Here is a 19109-nt window from a genome sequence, read left to right as displayed (position 1 = left end):
TGGATATATACAGTCCTAATCTCTGAACTCCAGTCAAATGTTATTTATCTTTTGAAATCTATTGAACTGAACGTTTGGTACAACAATTTTGTACCGAAATGGGTGTCTCTCTACTCCAGTGACACTGAAAAATACTTTCATGGATGAAGTATTGCACTGTAGAAAACTTATGCTCAAACTATTATTTCAAAAGAAACACTTAAATTTTGGTTTCAGAACCTCAAACAAACTTACAGGCTTACAAAATCCTGTATTTTTCTCTTCTAATTCTCTACTTTTCCTTCCTCTCTACCAGCGAAGTATGTGCACACATCTGCATAAGCTTTAACATCCACTCAAACAAAACCATTTTTTAATCTACATATTGAGACAATTTGGGCACAACATGACTATGTTAACACTTGGAAAATGAGACTTCAAAGAGGAGACTTGGTCCTCCTCTTAGGCAAGAATGGTAAAAAGAGAAAGAAAAGTCAATATAATCGCACCACACTGTCATAATTCTAATTTTAATACTGTACATTATTTATTAATAAAATACATAGACACAAAAGTAAACCTTGTTGAACTGAAAACTTCAGCTACTGTTACCACAAAGTAAAACAACAGGCTTTGAAGACTTTTGCTATTTATAAAATTACATTATAATTAGGTGTTAAGAATGTACTACAAATAAAACGTAAGGTTTATAGAAAAAGCAAATGAATGGACCTTAACAGAAAGTATGTGCCTTTACTGGATTACATTATTAATCTAAGACAACACCTCTGAAAAATTTTAACACCCTTGAAACACACAGAAGGAAAATACTTTTCAAATAAAAATAAACCATTTGTACAATTTTTCTACTTGGTGAACTTAAAACCAACTTAGAAACATTATATCTTATTTACAAATTGAGATCATATCTCAAATAAACCAATGAATAATAAAATGTCTTTCAGAAATATCAAAAGTTTAAGTCAGATAAATCAAGTTTTTTTTTTTCATTTACTATGTTATTTGGGTTTTTACAGTATAGAATGAAAAGCTAACAAAATGTAATCCATTAAAGATTGTTGCTTAGATAATGCTCATGCAATTACTTTTACAGCTGTAAAGCATAAAACTCTAGTATTGCCTATGGCTACAGGCAGCCCTGCAGAGTTATGAATTGAAGACTTTTTTCTCTATTCTATAAAAGCAACTTTCTTCCTTGTACATGTCCTGAACATTTTCTTGTGGGCGAAAATAGTATGTGTCACATTATAGAATGACATGAACTTTTAGTTAAATTATCCAATTTTCTTTTTTTAAGATTTTATTTATTTATTTGAGAGAGAGAGAGAGACAGCGTGAGAGAGAGCAAGAGAGAGCGGGGGGGAGAAAGGAGAGGGGGAGAGGGAGAAGCAGGCTCCTTACTGAGCAGAGAGCCCCACGTGGGGCTTGATCCCAGGACTCCGGGATCATGACCTGAGCCAAAGGCAGACATATAACCGACTGAGCCACCCAGGCAACCCTCCAATTTTCTTAACTCATGTATATATTTAAGTAATTAAAAATTGAGTTCAAATGATTGGCAGCATTTTGGCAGAAAAACCAATGGCATCCGTAAGTATTCTCAAATGCAGTTCATTTTTCTTAAAAAAAAATCCTTCCTTCTCTAACAAATCAAAATGCATATTTTGATAGTTATGAAATAGTGTGAATATTATGAAATTCTAAAATCTGGAACTAACTTTTGAAAAGATTTAATATCAATTTGAAAAAGAATAATATATATATATATATATATATATATATATAATGTATCCAAGTAGATATCACCTAAAAAGTTATTAAACAAACCACTGTTCATCCTAACATCACATTTCTTCCACAATTCATGTAATGTTTTATGTTCGCAGGTTGGTACACAGAATTTTGCTCAACCACTTCTCACTCTTTTTCATTCTGTTAAATTAGGAAAAAAAAAAAAACACAAACATAAGCTTCATTGAATCTTTGAATCTCCCTACTTTTTTTGTCTGAAAAAATACTTTAAGATTTATCCTTTGAAACAAAACAAAACATACAATCATTGGTCTTTCTGAAAAGTGATACACTAATTTCAATATAATTCTCAAAATAGGTAAACATGTTTTCAGAAAAGGATTCTAAAATTTAGTGTTGACTTTGCAATCTATTTGGGTAATGTTGAGGAAAGAGGGGCAACAGGAAAAAAAAGTTAAGCAGAAAGTGTTTCAAGTATTATGGAGACTTTAATATTTATAACACTCCTTTAGAACCCTCTGGGAAATTTTAGAACTGAATAAAACATAAAATTATAGAACAGGCACTGGTCTTTGACAACGTCTAATCCATCCCATAAAGAGAGGCAACTGAGTCCCAAGAAACTTTGTCACTAGCTTGAGTTATTTGTCAGGAAGAGACCAGAAGAAAACAGAGGTATCGCCAATTCCAATGCAGTGCATTTTTTTTTTAACAAGTCAACATTTTACTATAAAATGCCATTTACCTATCTCATCAGTTATATTTCCAACAAATCCACTCCATTATTGCAGAAGGCCTGACAGTGATTGTAGATCAGTGCACTGCAGTCTTAAGACTACCCAATTTTGGTAAGGCTCACCTAGAATTAATTTTGTTCCCTGATCATGTGGTGAACATCTGTGAACCACAATGCCTTCTGCTTCATGAATCATAGAATTCTGGTTCAGTTAGGGGCCTAAGAGATGGGTGATCCAAACTTCTTCTTTTAGAAATTAAATAATCTAAGGCTCCTCAGAGAGGAGAGGAGCATGTCACATAAATAATAACAATGTTAATGTGAGCAATGAAATAATAATGCTAGCAATGGCTGACATTTACTGAACATTTGCTATGTAAGGAACCACACCAAATATCCACTCAGTCCCCATAACAAGGCTAGGACAACGTGAATTTATTAGTTTCATTTTAAGAATAAGTAATCTGTAAACATTTAGCAGCAGTGTTAGAATACAAATCTCTTATTCTCCCAAGGATTCTGCTCTCTCAATTTGCCCACCTATCTGGTCTTATCTGAATACAGTGTTCACAATTCTAATCACATAGATATCAATGATACAATTAATATCCAGCCTCTTTCTATTGGAACAGAAGTTGAGTGAGAAATTTCTCTTCTGACAGTCAACTGACTCTCTTTGAATATTTCCTGCATTCTTGTGTTTTCTCAGATTTTTCCATGTTTGGAAGACGCCACTTCAAACTTTCAGTGGTATGTTGAGAATTAGAACTCATCACTCAGATTAGTATGTTGTGCTGACTCTTCCCAGTAATTTGCTTTTATTACAACAACAAAATGACTAAAAAACTGGTACAATAATAAGTGTTTTAATTAAATATAAGCATTTTAATTAGAAGTAGGTATCTTGAGAAAAAGAGAGGAAAATAATACGCAGTTCTGGTATTTTCTTTTCTACTTAAATGATTACTTTGTCAATTAAACCTTGCAGCAAAGAGTAGTAAGCTGTTGACTGGGAAAAAAAATAATACATCAAAAAATCCTTTAAAATTAGGGTATATTGGAGGAAAAATAAAAGAGGAAGGATATTCTCAAAGACAAGAACCATATAGATGTTTAGTCAGAGCATGCCTGTTTTAATTGCTTTCAAAATTCCCTATCACCTACCTAATCTTTATTTTTGAGTAGAGGATAAATTACTCACTTTTTAAAAAGATTTTATTTATTCAATTGACACACACACACACACACACACACACACACAGCATAAGCAGGGGGAGCTGCAGGCAGAGGGCGAAGCAGGCTTTCTGCTGAGCAGGGAATCCGATGCGGGGCTCGATCCCAGGACTCCAGGATCATGACCTGAGCTGAAGGTAGATGCTTAACAGACTGAGCCACCCAGGCATCCCAAATTACTCACTTCTATCATACTGCTAGTTCTCTATCTCAATGCCCACATACATGCTGAAATGAATGTTATCTAGTATCATTCTTCCATTTAACATATCTGTATTGAACACATATTTTGTGCCTGGCATTTCTACTATAACTTTGATATTTTCCTCCTATAAAGTTTATATAAATGCTGATGTCTGTCAAGAAACAACATTAATCTTCATATTGTCAGAAAATGGCAATATAATAGGGTTTTATTGCAAGTTATTTTATATGAAGATAAATGTTTTAGGAGCTAGATAAGAAAGTACATCACAAAGGCTTTTATAACTACTTGCATTCCTACTTAGTAAGCTCACAGCATTCCCCAGAACAACGTGTTATCTGAGGTACAAATGTGTTCAAAACTATTTAACATTTATTATTTTTAAATTTTTTTTAAGGAAGCTCTACACCCAACATGGAACTTGAACTCACAACCCTGAGATCAAGAGTCGTGTGCTCTAGCAACTGAGCCAGCCGGGCACTCCAAAATGCTCTAACGTTTCTTAAAAGAGTAATTCCAAACTTTTAAAAACATTCTAACAAAAAGGATGAATTTACAGAAAGATATCTTAACCCATCAAAGAGGAAAACTAAAATGATAACATGTAAAATAATATTCTATGAGGTATTATCCACCTTATACCATCATCTTCTAAAGCTAAGGAATTTGATTTTTTAAATGATGCAAGCAAACATCAATTCTGCACAAAGGATTTAATCATAACAGTTTCCTAAAGGATACATATTCACTTTAAAATTTGGCACTGAATACATCTATGAATGCTCTTCAATAATTATGTCATCTTCTACTTGTGCTTTTTTATAGCACACAACTCTATTTTTAAAACTTAAATTATGCTTTGGTTAAGATTCTGGAAGAAAATATGCTGGTAAAAGCACTTATTTTCTTAACTACTGGAGCTTTTGAAGATTTCACAAACCTCTTAGGCTGTACCCTCAGAAACAGTACATTTTTTTTAAACAGTACATTTTTGTAAAACAAATTACACATTCTGAGGAAGTTATAGAGGATTTCAAACACCATTCAACTTTACCAACGAATACAGAAAATTGCGAACAGAAGAAGCTCTTACTGGAATAAAAAAAGTAAAGTTGTTTGTTTATACAACATATGATGGAAGAACAAGCTTATGTAAACACAGTTGCATTCCTCTGTGTTCTGCTGGGCCACAGCAATGGGGACACCCATTCCTGGTCTTTTAATGGTTAGAATTACTTTCAGGTTGGGTCCAAGCTTAAGCCATGTTCCCATTTTGCAGAAACATGCACACCATAGTGTCCCTTTCTATGAAAAGCCCCCATGGCTATCTGCAGTCCATGCTTTGTGGTTTAATTATTTCACTTCAGGAACCCACAACAGTACAAGATATTCTCTAGCATTTATTCCTATGGCACTAAGTCATCAAGACAAAGCAAACACAAGTTTAAAGTTAAATCTGTAATGTATTCTAGAGAAAGGTCTACATCACTACAGATCAACATTTCAGTAGTCAATATTCAGCAGACTTGAATCAGGGGTATCATAAAAAAATGTCCAAATCATAGGTTCTAGCTTATTAGATGTTTGCATTTCACATATTTTAAACTCAACTATAAATGCAATTTATGAATGAAGAAAATGCAGCATTTGTAAAACAGCATCTTATATGTTACTGTTTGTATCTGTGTTTATTTTAGCCGTTAAAAAAAAAACAGAAGTCAAGAATTTCAGAATCACAACACACATCCTTCCACTATGCTGTGATTTCAATAGGTGTATTCACAACGATTCGGTTATTTCCATACAAAACAGTTTTACACTCTATCTTGTTAGAGTTATTATGAAGACTAATTATTTAGTGTTTGTACAGGACTTGCCACTTATATGGTGCATTACATCTGCAAAGAGGTATTACTGTTAGTCACTGCATAAGGAATTGCCAAATTTCTCAGCTGCCAGTACAAATGCAAAGGAGGACAAAGGATGCCATTGACGAGGGCTTCTCTAAGTGCCAGAGCCAAAGTCACACTCAGAAGTAGCTTGGCAGGGTTAAAAAAACACAGACAGAATGAGGCTATCTGAGCCATTAGGGCAAGACAGGCATGTGTTCTTTCTTTGATAAAATCCAACTTTGTATTTAGCACCCTGCATGGAGACAGTCCTTGGTCAAAGAATATGCTTATGTATTTACTGTCTGGCTCTTTGTACTCAAATGTCACCTCCAAGAGAACAGGGAATTTATCTTTATCACTCTAGATATCCAGTGCCCAGAACAATGCCCAAGACACAGTGGGCATTCTGTAAATGTTTACAATAGGTATTCAATATGAAGCGCTAGGTATTCTGTATGAAACGGTACCAAAGCTGGCCTGAGTCCTACACTCGCCATGCTCAAGGTCTTGGAGAACAAACAGATAATATTCCAATAAACACAAACATAAATATACAACTATAATTGTAACACGTGCCTTGAAGGGACAAGATAGGATGCCAGATGAGGAACGTGATTTAGACTGGAGGTGAGGGAACCCTGAGGAAGTCAGAACTAAGCTGAAGCCTAAAAAAGGAGTAAACCTGATGCTGGGGAAATGCACTGCGGGCAGAAATAATGCAGGTTGAAGAAAAAACTCAGTACAGTTAATGCACTTGAAAAGACTCAGACCCTGTATGGTGGGGCACGTTGGCAGCGAGGCAACACAAGGTTGGCCGGAGAGCCAGGGGTCAGGTTTGCTGTGCACAACAGCCGTGATAAAAGGTCAGCTTTTCTTTCCATTCCCATGGGAAGCATTTCAGCGGGTTTTAAGGAGAGCTGTCTCATGATGGAATTATCATATTTAAATATTCATTATAGCCACTCTGTGAATGAAATGGAGAGGAAAATAAGAATGGAAGTGGAGAGACCAATTAGCAGACCATTGCAGTAATTAAGGGAAAAATGGTCTGGTATGATTATGATGACACTGGATTTGGTGCAAAAGGGAGAACTGAAGTGCATGTTGGAGGTAAAAATCCAAAATGACCTCTTGAGAGGCTGAAGTTGACAGAAATAAAGATGTCAACAATGATACCCAGGTTTCTGGTTTGAGCAACTGAGCATACCATTTTTATTTATTTATTCTACTTTATTTAAGATTTTGGTTTTTTAAGTAACCTCTACACCTAATGCGAGACCTGAACCCACAACCCTGAGATCAAGAGTCACATGCTCAACCGACTGAGCCAGCACGTGCCCCTGAACAAGCCATTTTTAAGGTATAAGAGGATAGACAGACAATATACAAATACATCTTTCTGTAGGAAGAATAGGAAACCTCTATGTGCGTGCGTGTGTGTGGTAATTCGAGAGTAGAGGGATAATACAAAAACTGTTTTATTGATTAAAAAATACTGTGGTTTCAAATTCTGCCCCTTAGTATTCAACACAGGATTTATTTTTACCTGTTCAGACCTTTATGCTACTATATTACAAATCTGAATTGCTAACTGATAATATCCCTTGATCAGTTAATCTATATTACAATTTTTATGATGACAAATTTTAGGTTAGCTTGATGTATATTATTTCAACTGACTGAAATCGGAAACAAAACTAATATTTTTATTATATAGACATATATAAACAAATTTATATATGCATGTACATGTATGATATATATGACCATTAATAACTGCTATGTTGTGATGATATCCACACTTAGTAGCAAATCATAGTAAAAACTCATTTGGTTATTTTGCTCACAGAATAAAACAACTCAAAACATAAGAGGGTACTTCTCAGGACTGCCATAAATTAAGCTCAATTTACCATTTAAGAGAATCAATAGAATATTAAATGTTAATTACACAATCAGAATAATAAGAGAGTTCACATTTGTCAGAAGTTTATGAAATCTCTAAAGCATAATAAAGTTCCCTGGGAAAATGCTGAGTCACCAAACTCTTAAGGATTTGTGATTCACTCATTAATTCATTCAATAAAAGTACTAGGCATTGTGTTTGGATGTGGTGACTAACAGGATAAACAAGACATAGCTGATCTCTGCTTTCAAAGCCCTTATTTCAGGGTTTTTCTCTCTCTTTTTTTCCGTCATCACAGAATGCTTTGTTCAGTTGAAACATTAGACAAAAGTTTAATATGCAAAACAGATAAAGGGGATCTGGTTTCATTTCCCCATCTGGGGCTGTCCTGCAGAAGAATTCAGGTCTAGTGTTAAACTGGTATCTGAGTGATTAAACACATTTCCTTAGCTCCTGTACTGATATTGTATGCAGCGAGTAAGTGATTAAATATAGGATTCGGACCTGGATTCAGTTGGATACCAAAGCCTGCATTTTTAACCCAAAATGCGACTGCCCTTCTAGAAGAGGGATACTCAGACCTGAGTTCTTCTCCTTGCTGGTGGATAAGAGAACTCCACTTTGGTGCCATTTCAAAATACATCCAGTCTTCCCCGTCACACTGAAGTGAAATGTGGAGATGTTTCTCATCCCTCGCATTTAAAATAATGCCTTAAAATAGGCCTATGTTACTATAGCTTATAAAATCAGAACTTCATATAGCCTAAGAACAAACTCCCCCATTTCCACCCCATCCCCAATTACGAATCAAGACTCAAAGTCCCGGAGCTAAAAGGACTCAGGGTTGTACTGTGAGTTTAGTGGATACAGTAGGACTAGATCTTGAGACAACTATTTTCATAAAGACACATTTTTTTTAAAGTGCCTGAGAAAGACTGGAATGTTTTCTAATTAAAATATTTGCTGGGAAACAAAGGTGATTATAAAAAACAAAAACAAAAAACCAGGTGTTTCTTTACCCTCAAGCCCAAGATGGCAGCAGCTTAAACAGAAGAGTTCAAAAGGAGTTTTCACATTTTATGGAGAGTCTAATGGTTAACAGTCTCAAGGGAGAAAAATCCTCACCCACACACAAAACTATTCTCACTAACGTATCTTTGTGCAGCATAATTAAGATTGCCAATTATAACATCATCCCCCCCAACTGAAAGGAATAGTGATAGGAAAAAACTAAGTCTAAATAGCACACACAGAGACACAGCAACTGAACAAAAAGGGTCTTTAATTGGTGACAATCTGCTCTAAATCACTGTGACTATTTCTCAACATAATACCTTTTAGATCTGTTAATTCCTTGTATCTTCCCCATCACAGGCTGTCTGGGGGCTTCAGAATAATAATGCCAAGTATCTAACAAAGCTTTCAATCTCCAAGGAACATAACAAATATGCAGGTGTGTAGCTGTGTGAGCTGCCTTTCCTAACAAACTATATAGCCCTTGGGAGAGTTCAATCAGCCTTCGGCTCCTTGGCAAAGTTTAAGGCCTCCTTTTGCTGATAACTGGAGTCACGCTAAAAAAACCCTGATTAAAGGTTAATAGACATTCAATTAGTAGAAAAGCAAATCATTTTATAACTTCTGTTAAGAATGCTAGCTTTACCCGTTACACTTACTGTTTTATGAAATATAAAATTTATGCTTATAGAAGTAATAGAAGTGGGTGAAAAAATATTGAACACGATAAAAATAGTTCAAAAAATAATGCTCTATCAAAATAAAAATCTCAAATTACGAATCATTACTATATGTTATTTGTGTATGTGGTCCTATTTTTTAAAGATTTTATTTATTTACTTATTTGAGAGAGAGAGAGCACAAGCGGGGAAGGGCAGATGGAGAGGGAGAAGCAGGCTCCCCACTGAGCAGGGAGCCTGATGGCGGGGGCTGGATCCCATGACCCTGGGATCATGACCTGAGCTGAAGGCAGACGCTTAACCCACTGAGCCACCCAGGCGCCCCGGTCCTATTTTCACATCAGATAATGGAAATGGAAACTGTTTATAATGGAAGTTGAGTCTGTGCTAGGAAAGGTCCATGTTCCATGGCTCTTACCCTGAACCCAGTATAAGTCTCAGGTGAGTTTACTGTATGCAAAACACCTGCAGTCAACAGTCCAGGAGACTAACCCAAGTCCTGGAGAGCTGGAGGGCAATAAGCCAGTGAAGCAATTAGAAACTCTGGCCAAAGATGCCTCGCAAATATCCTAGTCCAGAACAGCTAAAGATTGCCTTGTAATTCCTTTTATAAGATCATAACCCTTTTAGATATTAAGAAACATTTCACGTGTTGTCAGCTTACTGTACCGGAGAAGGCCAATTCATTGGTCCTCACAAACCCTTTGACTGGTGTCCCCTCCAATAATTTAAAAGACCATGTCCTCTTCTCAGACTTCAAAACTGATATTTGAAAGTTTAAGTGGTTGCAGTATTTAAAATTTCTGGCTTATCATAAACATGAAATTCAAAAGAAAACTGTTCTTGCCTCTTTTAAGGACATCTGATGAATAAAGACCCACATGAGCTGATGCCCACCAGGGTCCACTGAAATACACATAAATATATAAATACACGTTTTAAGTTGTAAGTTTTACATTCTTCATTATTAAATCTCTTTGAATTTGTATCTCTATTCTAATTCCTATGCAGTTTTATGCTCATGCAATACACTTTTATCCTTGAAAGATTTATTGTTGCTCCTTCCTGATCAGTCTATCCTAGTACTCAGCTTTGAAATCAGGCAGTGTGGCACTAGTCCTGTGTTTGCTGCCAGGGAGCTTTCTCCACCTCTGCGGGTGTACCACAGAAGGATTCTGGATGTCTGAACAGCATGGTTTTCTGTTTATAAAGTGCAAGAAGGGCAAATAGGAAAGGCAAGGAATTCCACAGTGAGGACATTTCTGGCATTATCAGTTTTAGGAATGCTACATAGAGGGAGTGAGAATTTAGAAAATACAAAATCACTGTGCCCCCATACACTTTTAAAATGTACAGGTATTCTGGCTGGAAGACCAGTGCCCTAAATAAAGCCCCCACTCCCACTTAATCCAGTCATCAGCTTTGAAGAATTTAGCAACTCATCTCTATTCCTCTTGGAGCCATGCCCTAAAGGGCCAGCATGCATAGGACCTCAGAAATGAACACGAATTAACTTCTCTGAGGAAAATTTTGGAAGTTTATGAAATTTGTCATGAATTTGAGCTGGTGCTTCTGGGTTTCATGTTTATGACTGTAAAATTTAAAGAAAAACAAGCTAAATGCTATCATTTACTGAGTTCAGTAAATGATCTAAGGTCGAAGAGATCAAAGTACAATCTCAAATGATCAATAGTCAAAATGGAATCAAACACACACTCCATCTTATGGGTAAAGAGAGCCAAATGCTTCCTCTGGAGAGTTTAAGAAAGACCTCTGCTTCTAATGAGGAACAAATGGTTCTCGGAACCAGGTTAACTGCCTGGTCTTTGAAAATATCCTAAACCCACTTAAAGAACTATAAAGTCATTAGGAACTTTAAGGAACTCAAATAAAAACAAAGAATCCTCTGAGTTCCTCTGACAAGCACTGGCTTACTGTTCCTTAACATACCCCAGTTGGAACAGCAACGTTTCTTATAAATTAAACAAATGCACAAGGTTTTGTTTTTCCACAAGGAGCAGCTACAACTTCTGCTTTTTAAACTGTTTTTTAATCTTTTTATTTCCAAGTGCTGACTGTTGTTATTATATTTATTGAACCAAGTAGTTTATAACTAGCCAATAAAATCTCTGAGTATCATAAAACTTTTGTCAGTATTTTAAATATGTTGATAAACCTGTTCTCTAAATGTTTGCTAGACTCCTTCACACATACAAGTACCCTGTCAATATCAACACTTCTTTGAGTTGCAATACAAACCAGACCAAAAATGACAACTTCAGCTATCAATTTTTAAGTTTGTATACTTTCTCAACTCTTGGAAGGACATACAAAAACTGGTTGATATTTGTGGTGTATAACCTTCTAACTTGCAATTAATGATTTTTCATTTTGACAAAGGAAGGCATTCTCAGAGACATTACAATTTAAAATACTCATTAAAGTTTGATTTCTAAACTCAATATAACTTCCTATGGACAAAAATAAGTATTTTTTCACATTGTAGTCAGGATTTTTAGAGTAAGCTGGATGCTAAGTTAATTTGATGTTTCTATCCTTAATTGTGTGGATTTAATCTCAAAGAGCTCAATTTCATAAATATACTCTCATACCTGAAATTTACATTTATTATTAAAATGGGAATATTTACTTTATAAATAATAATTCAGGAATATATTTTCCTGCTGAAGAAATCATAAAACATTTTTTTCTGGGGCACCTGGGTGGCTCAGTCGTTAAGTGTCTGCCTTCGGCTCAGGTTCTGATCCCAGAGCCCGGGGATTGAGCCCCACATCGGGCTCCCTGCTCTGTGGGAAGCCTGCTTCTCCCGCTCCCACTCCCCCTGTTTGTGTTCTCTCTCTCGCTGTCTCTCACTCTCTGTGCCAAATAAATAAATAAAATCTTAAAAAAAAATTCCCTAGGTCTAAAAATGTCTTCTTGACTCTTTTTATAAATATCTTTGGGAAAGTAAATAATGGGCCCACTTTAAGTGCGTGATTATTTTTAATTGACAATGACCTATGATGTAGCAGAGATGAAGTCCTGAACTTACAGGCATCATGGAGCAATCCCATGGTCTTAATGAGAAAAAAAAAATCATATAAAGGATTATTAGTTAAAAAAAAAGGCATGACAAAACATCAAATGCCCCTTTGACCTAAATACTAAAAGGCAAGAAATAATGAAATTAAAAACACATTGTTGCTCTTACTCTGGATCATATTTCTACTTGCTATTTTGTTTTTGTTTAACCATTTAAGTTCATGTTTCAAAAAAGAAATTTATGTGAACATATAATAATCTGAGATACATATCACTTGATGTAATGATGTCACAAAACAAATGATGTAGTAGCATTGCTTAATCACACATTTCTCAAGTTATTTTTTCTTTTGTCCTCCAAGATCAGAGCTAGAGAAAATTTTTGCTTGTGTTATGCATACCAATTTCCTCTTTAACTTTCAAAAAAATAAAAGGTTTTCATATGACGAAAAATCAACTATGTTTAATTTTTTCTGATTGAAAGTACAACATTTTAAGGATTACTAACTTTACTGTCTTTACTAATCAAACTATTTATGCTGTTGAAACATTTAAGTAACAAAAATAACACGATTTCTCTTTGCTTAGAAACAAAAGAATTAAAGGAAAGGCATTTACAGCTTCATGACCAGGAAAGGAAAGACCACAACCAGTAATTATACGATGTTCTAGGATTTGAGGGGATCACAGACATGTTGAAAAAGTCATTAAATATGGAAGAGAATATGAAATAAGCACCATACTACATGATAAGTGGCACAAAAGACAGGCATTTTACTCCCAAGCAGTATAAATAATTGACAGCTCCTACAATCATAATTAATTGATCTAAGTAATACTTGAAGGAAACATTACCACATTCCTAACAAGGATAAGAGCTAGCAATAAGTCAAGGTTGGCAATTAAAATAGCCTAGATGGCATTACATGGTCATATAAATTCAGGGTTGCTAGCAAAATAAATAAAAATAAAGACGGAATGGGTGGCTCAGCCCTTAAGCATCTGCCTTCGGCTCTGGTCATGATCCCAGGGTCCTGGGTTGGCGCCCCATATCGGGCTCCCTGCTCAGCTGGAGGCCTGCTTCTCCCTCTCCCACTCCCCCTGCTTGTGTTCCCTCTCTCTGCCAAATAAATAAATAAAATCTTAAAAAAAAAAAGACGGAAGAAACCAAATTAATAAATGCATTTCTAGTAGGTTTCTTTTGGAAACCTAATGGCTAGAAAATGAACCACTGGAAACATTTATAGCAAGTAACATAGGGCCTCCATACTCTGAAGCCGTACTTAATATTTTAATCCACGAACCCTGCCTCTAATATAAGTAATTTGAAATATGTGATACTTTATTACCTTTATTATCAAAAAAATCTGTACCTTAATCTTCCAGATTATAATCAAAATGTAAACATATTTTGAAACAACTGTAACTTTTATTTCTTTTTTAAGTAATCTCTATGCCCAACATGGGGGTTGGACTCACAATCCCCGAAATCAAAGGGTGCATACACTACCGACTGAGCGAGCCAGGCATCCGGAAGGAACTGTAACTTTTAGCTAATCGTGTTCGCATAACTTCATCCCGTGAGCTGTGATAATACGTGCCTACAAACAGATGTGACAGAATCACACTATTTTCTCTTCATCCACTAACCCTACAACACTGATCTCCAGCCTTTTTATTTATTCATATTTATTTTATTTCAGTGAGCAAACACTTGAGTTCCTACTATGTGGGAACCCTTTAAAGATGAAGTCTCTATGATTCTGTCAACGCTGAAACCACCTGCAAAACTTTAGTCCCCCTAGAATCCTCAGCCTACCTTCCTTCCCACACCCTCTTCAGCTCCCACATTTCCCCCTGGCAACACCATTTCCACTCCTTCCTTAGACCTCAAAGGCTGGAACTCCATACACAAAGGAATTTAAAACCCGCAGAGATAGTGTGAGCAGTTTAATCAATTAAGGCTAGAATGTGAAGTAAAATGTTTTTAAACTTTTTTTTCTTTTAAGTCATCCCTATGCCCAGTGTGGGGCTCGAACTCACAACCCCGAGATCAACAGTCACATGCTCTATCAACAGAGCCATCCAGGCACCCTTCAGTTTTATAGCGCGTGGGTATAAGAGATTATTATGTGCTAAAACACCTAATTTTAGTTAGGAACTGCAACTAGAAGCTGACTGGGATGTGGATTTCCTTTTCTTTCTTTCTTTTTTTTCCTCTTTGGAATTCTTTTTTTTTCTTTAATTCTTTATTTTTTTATCGAATATATTTGACATATAACATTGTGTAAATTTAAGGTGTAACATATGTTCCTTTGATATATTTCTATATTGTTCTATATTGTAGTACGATTGCCCTTGCAGCAAGGAGGCAGACCTCTTCTAGTTCCACATAGGTAATACCATATAGTACTTGTCTTTTTCTCCTGACTTGTTCTCCCTTAGCATAATGTACTCAAGATCCATTCATATTGTCACAAATGAATGTGGGTTTTCAAAAGATAACTGTGCTTCATCTTAAAAGTAAAGGAAAAATTTTAATAGATTTTCAGTCTAATTCAGCAGAGAAGCATTTAGTCATATGTTCTAAAGTTTTATACTTTGGAGGCATAAAGGATAAGCAGCCCAATCTATATCCTATGATCTTATTTTATATGCTTATTATTTTGAATAATAGCATTTTTAGTTAAAAGGAACATAGAGTTTTGTTTTTTTGTTTTTTTGCAAGAGAGTGCAAGTGGGGTATGGGGGTGTGGGGAGGGGTAGAGGGAGAGGGAGAGACTCTTAAGCAGAGCCCCATGCAGGGCTCGATCTCATGACCCTGAGATCATGACCTGAGCTGAAATTGGGAGTCAGGTGCTTCACCGACTGAGTCATCCAGGTGCCCCAAGAACTTAAGAGATCTTTTCAGTCCAAGTGTCCTTCATTTTATAGATGGTAAAACTGAGTTCATCAAAGTTAAGTAATTTGTTTAATGCTATAATAACCCAAACAGGTTAAGAAAGTCCATTGCTTTCCAATCAGATTATTGTTATCCACTGACAACTAGAACAGAATCCAGAGATAACAAAAAGTTTTCAATTAATTATTTTTTTTTTATTTGAGATGGAATTGAGAGTATTTCTAAGCAGCTCCAACTAGGGCTTTCATGGGAAGTCCTTGGCAAGTACAAGATTTGCTCAAGGTGGTTCCCTGGGGAGGAGTTGCTTATTTCATAGTTTTCCCTGTAGGTCAGCCCCAGAAATCCAACACTTAGAAGATAATTATATTAATATATTAAGTAATATTACTGTATTAAGCATTAACCACATGAGGAAATTAACTAAACCCATTCCTGTAACAGCCACTTAAATTTGATACTATATCTGTTAGTTTACTTTCAGTTTTAAAAACCTTTCAAGCTTAGGAATTTCATTCTCAGGCTCATGAATTTAGGTTGAAGACACTGTCATCATAATCTCTACCTGTCACAGAGACATAAGCCCTCTACTTATAAAATAAATGGTTCATTCTGTCATCATGACAGCTATAAAAATGACAGCTCTCTTACAACTGACTACTAACTTTAGTTTAATAGGAAAATGTACAAAAAAATAATTTCATGGTTTGGGTGATTTTTTTTTTTTAAAGGAAACGACTTAATATACCAGGAAAGTGTAGTTGTAATTTAATTGGAAACTTAACAGGGCATCACTGAATCAATGTATGTTTCAGATTTTTTTTCAAATGTGAATTTTGGACCTGTGGTTTTATGGTTATTATTATTATTATTATTATTTTCAATTAGGATACTACGTGGTTAAAAAAGAGCACTTCCCCTTTAATTTTCATGATATTTTCAGACTTTTCTTCAAGGTCTGCGCATATAGATCACAATAGGATATGGCTGTTGCCAAGTCTTGCAGGGAAGGCAAATGACTCTTTCATTTGGAAGTGAGTCCAGTCTAAAGTTTTGGTTAAATGGGAAAGAGAGGACTAATCCTAAAATGTTAGTTCATTTGTAAATGAAACTTCACGGGGTGGGGGGCGCTAAACTGATAATTTTAAAAATCATTTTTTAAATTTGGAAATATTAAATTTGTTATGAAACTAATTTGCATTTGATAAGAAAGTACTTATAATTCGACATTATAGCGATCTCAGTTGTTTTACTAACAAAGTTACCCTAAACTTAAAAAAAAAATTAACTTAAAAAAAGCCACTTCCTGAAGATAATCATTTTACAAAGGGAAAGCACAAAATGAAAAGTATCTTAAATAGTCCTCATAAAGGAAAGAGAAAATAAAGTATATTTTTAGTTATAGTAAGCATTAATATCTATCACAGTATCACACTGATAAGGTACTCATTGGAAATGTTCTATAGTGTAAGATAAATACATGAGCAAGCCAAGGAGATACAGTCTCATTTTATCATGTATTTTAATAGAGGGCAAAGCTAGTTAAACAGATGGCACTCAGGATTTCTCAATGAATTCAGCATCTGTGTGTACATGTTGCATAAACGCCAATTAAAAAGTGTCCGAGTAAATTTACATCCCTCGCTGATAGAAAGCAAGCCAATCTTGCTGGCTCAGGATCAAGGTTAAACTTAATCATCTGCTGAACTTGCAAGTTGCTCTCAAATTGTACAAAAATTCCCAGTGAAATAATAAAAACAGAACTCCTATTGATTTGTATTTATTTACATTCATAACTCATTTCTAAAGCCTTGGGCTAGAGCTCAAAGGGAAAAAAGTTACTATTTGTATGACTTGGCCAACTACACTTTTAACCACATTTCCAACAAATACCTCTTTGATTAAAATGCCTGCCTGAATAAATTTTCCTAACCTCCTCCTTGCAACTTCCTAGTTGAGATAATTTTGTTTAAAAATTATCCCTTCAAAACGATCTTGAACAAAGGAAAAAGGCAAGTAGCAGTCAGTCTATCATTTATATAGGAAAGATCAGTCTTTGCTTCAGAGTGACAGGCAGCCATGAAATTATTTGAAATAATAATATAAAAATGGCTTCCTTTGACATCTTTTTTTTTCTAAAAGATTTTTAATTTTTTCAGTAATCTCCATACCCAAGGTGGGGCTCGAACTCACAACTCCGAGATCAAGAGTCACATACTCTACCTACTGAGCCAGCCAGGTGCCCCACCCTTGACATCTTTTTGATCGTGTTTCTTCAGCACTCCCTCACCCCCTGTTCATATATATCTACCTAAAGCTTTGTTAGACTATTCTAGGCTTGGTCTTTTTGAATTTTAAACTTTTAATAACCACATTACTAATTCTAAAATGAACATTTTGCCTTGTTATTAAAATGAATATTACACAGGCATTAAATATAAAGTTCTTTTTATAATGAAGTAGTAAAATACTCAAGATGAAATGTTTACTGGAAAAAAAAAAAACACATAAAAATAAGTATGACAGTTTCCAAAATTAAGTTCCAGAAACCACTAGATCAAAGTGGCCTTAAAATGTATTTGTTAAAAAAAAGTAAGACATTTATGCTTGGAAAACTGTGTATGTTATGGCCACCCTTTGGTGAATTACAATATTCATTAGCATACTAAAAATATTGAGAAGTCCCACAGTTATTAAAAAAAAAAACACAAAAAACCTCATTTAACTTTGTTGCCCAAGTTTTTCTAAACACATTTGACCATGCCAAATTTACTTCATTAATTTTTGTAAATTATTTGAGGAACATCATTGACGTCTTTCTAAAATATAATCCTTAGTAATACACTCCAGGAAAGGTTAGTGTAAAATATGTTTCTAATTTTGTAAGAACACATAACTAACGTAGATACATCTGTAGAAAGCAGAGGCATAAAGAAAAGATAACTGCTAGAAGTCGTCATTCCTGAGCAGTGAGATTATGAATGATTTTAATCTTGTCCTTTTTACATTTCTAAGGGTCTGATTTGTTATATAGTGAACTTATGTTGTTTTTGTAAAAGACAAAAGCATACATTGTACTAAGTACCATCTTATTTCACATATTACATAATTACACATGTGATCATTTCTCATCCCTCTACTACAAATAGCTAAAAGTCTGGCATTTAGTCTGTGGAAGGGTGTTAAGAACTGCATCTCATTTAATCCTCACAAAGCCTAATGACAAGTTTTCACTATTTTACAAATGGAGAAGCTGATATTTTGCTTAGTACATGGGGGAACCAAGATTCCATCCTAGGTCAGTCTGATGTAAAATTACATCATTTTATCCACTACACTGTTAAAACCCTGGGACAGGAAATTATGCTTCATATTAGATATTCCCAAACTACATCATCATTGCACCATACAATGATAACCAAATAAAATTAATACTCAACACGTACTCATTTGTTTTTAGGTGTGAGGTGTGTGTGTACGTTTTATTTTTTCTATTTGTTTCAAGATTTTATTTATTGATTTGACAGAGAGAGACACAGCGAGAGAGGGAACACAAGCAGGGGGAGTGGGAGAGGGAGAAGCAGGCTTCCCACCAAGCAGGGAGCCCGATGCAGGGCTCCATCCCAATCAGGACCCGAGCCTGAGGCAGACGCTTAACGACTGAGCCACCCAGGCACCCCTGTTTTAAAATAATAACATATTTATTGAGAATTTTATACCGTGGTAGGAACTGGGCTAAGGGTTTATTAT

The 19109-nt window shown here is 35.2% G+C and overlaps 1 protein-coding gene across 1 annotated transcript in view; it reads right to left on the bottom strand.

Annotated features, from left to right (window-relative positions):
• The window catches only part of ROBO1 (roundabout guidance receptor 1), a 1115645-nt gene that overhangs the window by 137307 nt on the left and 959229 nt on the right, over window positions 1-19109 (bottom strand).

The sequence above is a fragment of the Zalophus californianus genome, chromosome 1 (genome assembly GCF_009762305.2).
Source record: "Zalophus californianus isolate mZalCal1 chromosome 1, mZalCal1.pri.v2, whole genome shotgun sequence".
Classification (NCBI taxonomy): domain Eukaryota; kingdom Metazoa; phylum Chordata; class Mammalia; order Carnivora; family Otariidae; genus Zalophus; species Zalophus californianus.
The sequence above is the reverse complement of the archived record's forward strand: the minus strand, read 5'-3'. Positions and strand labels throughout refer to the sequence as shown.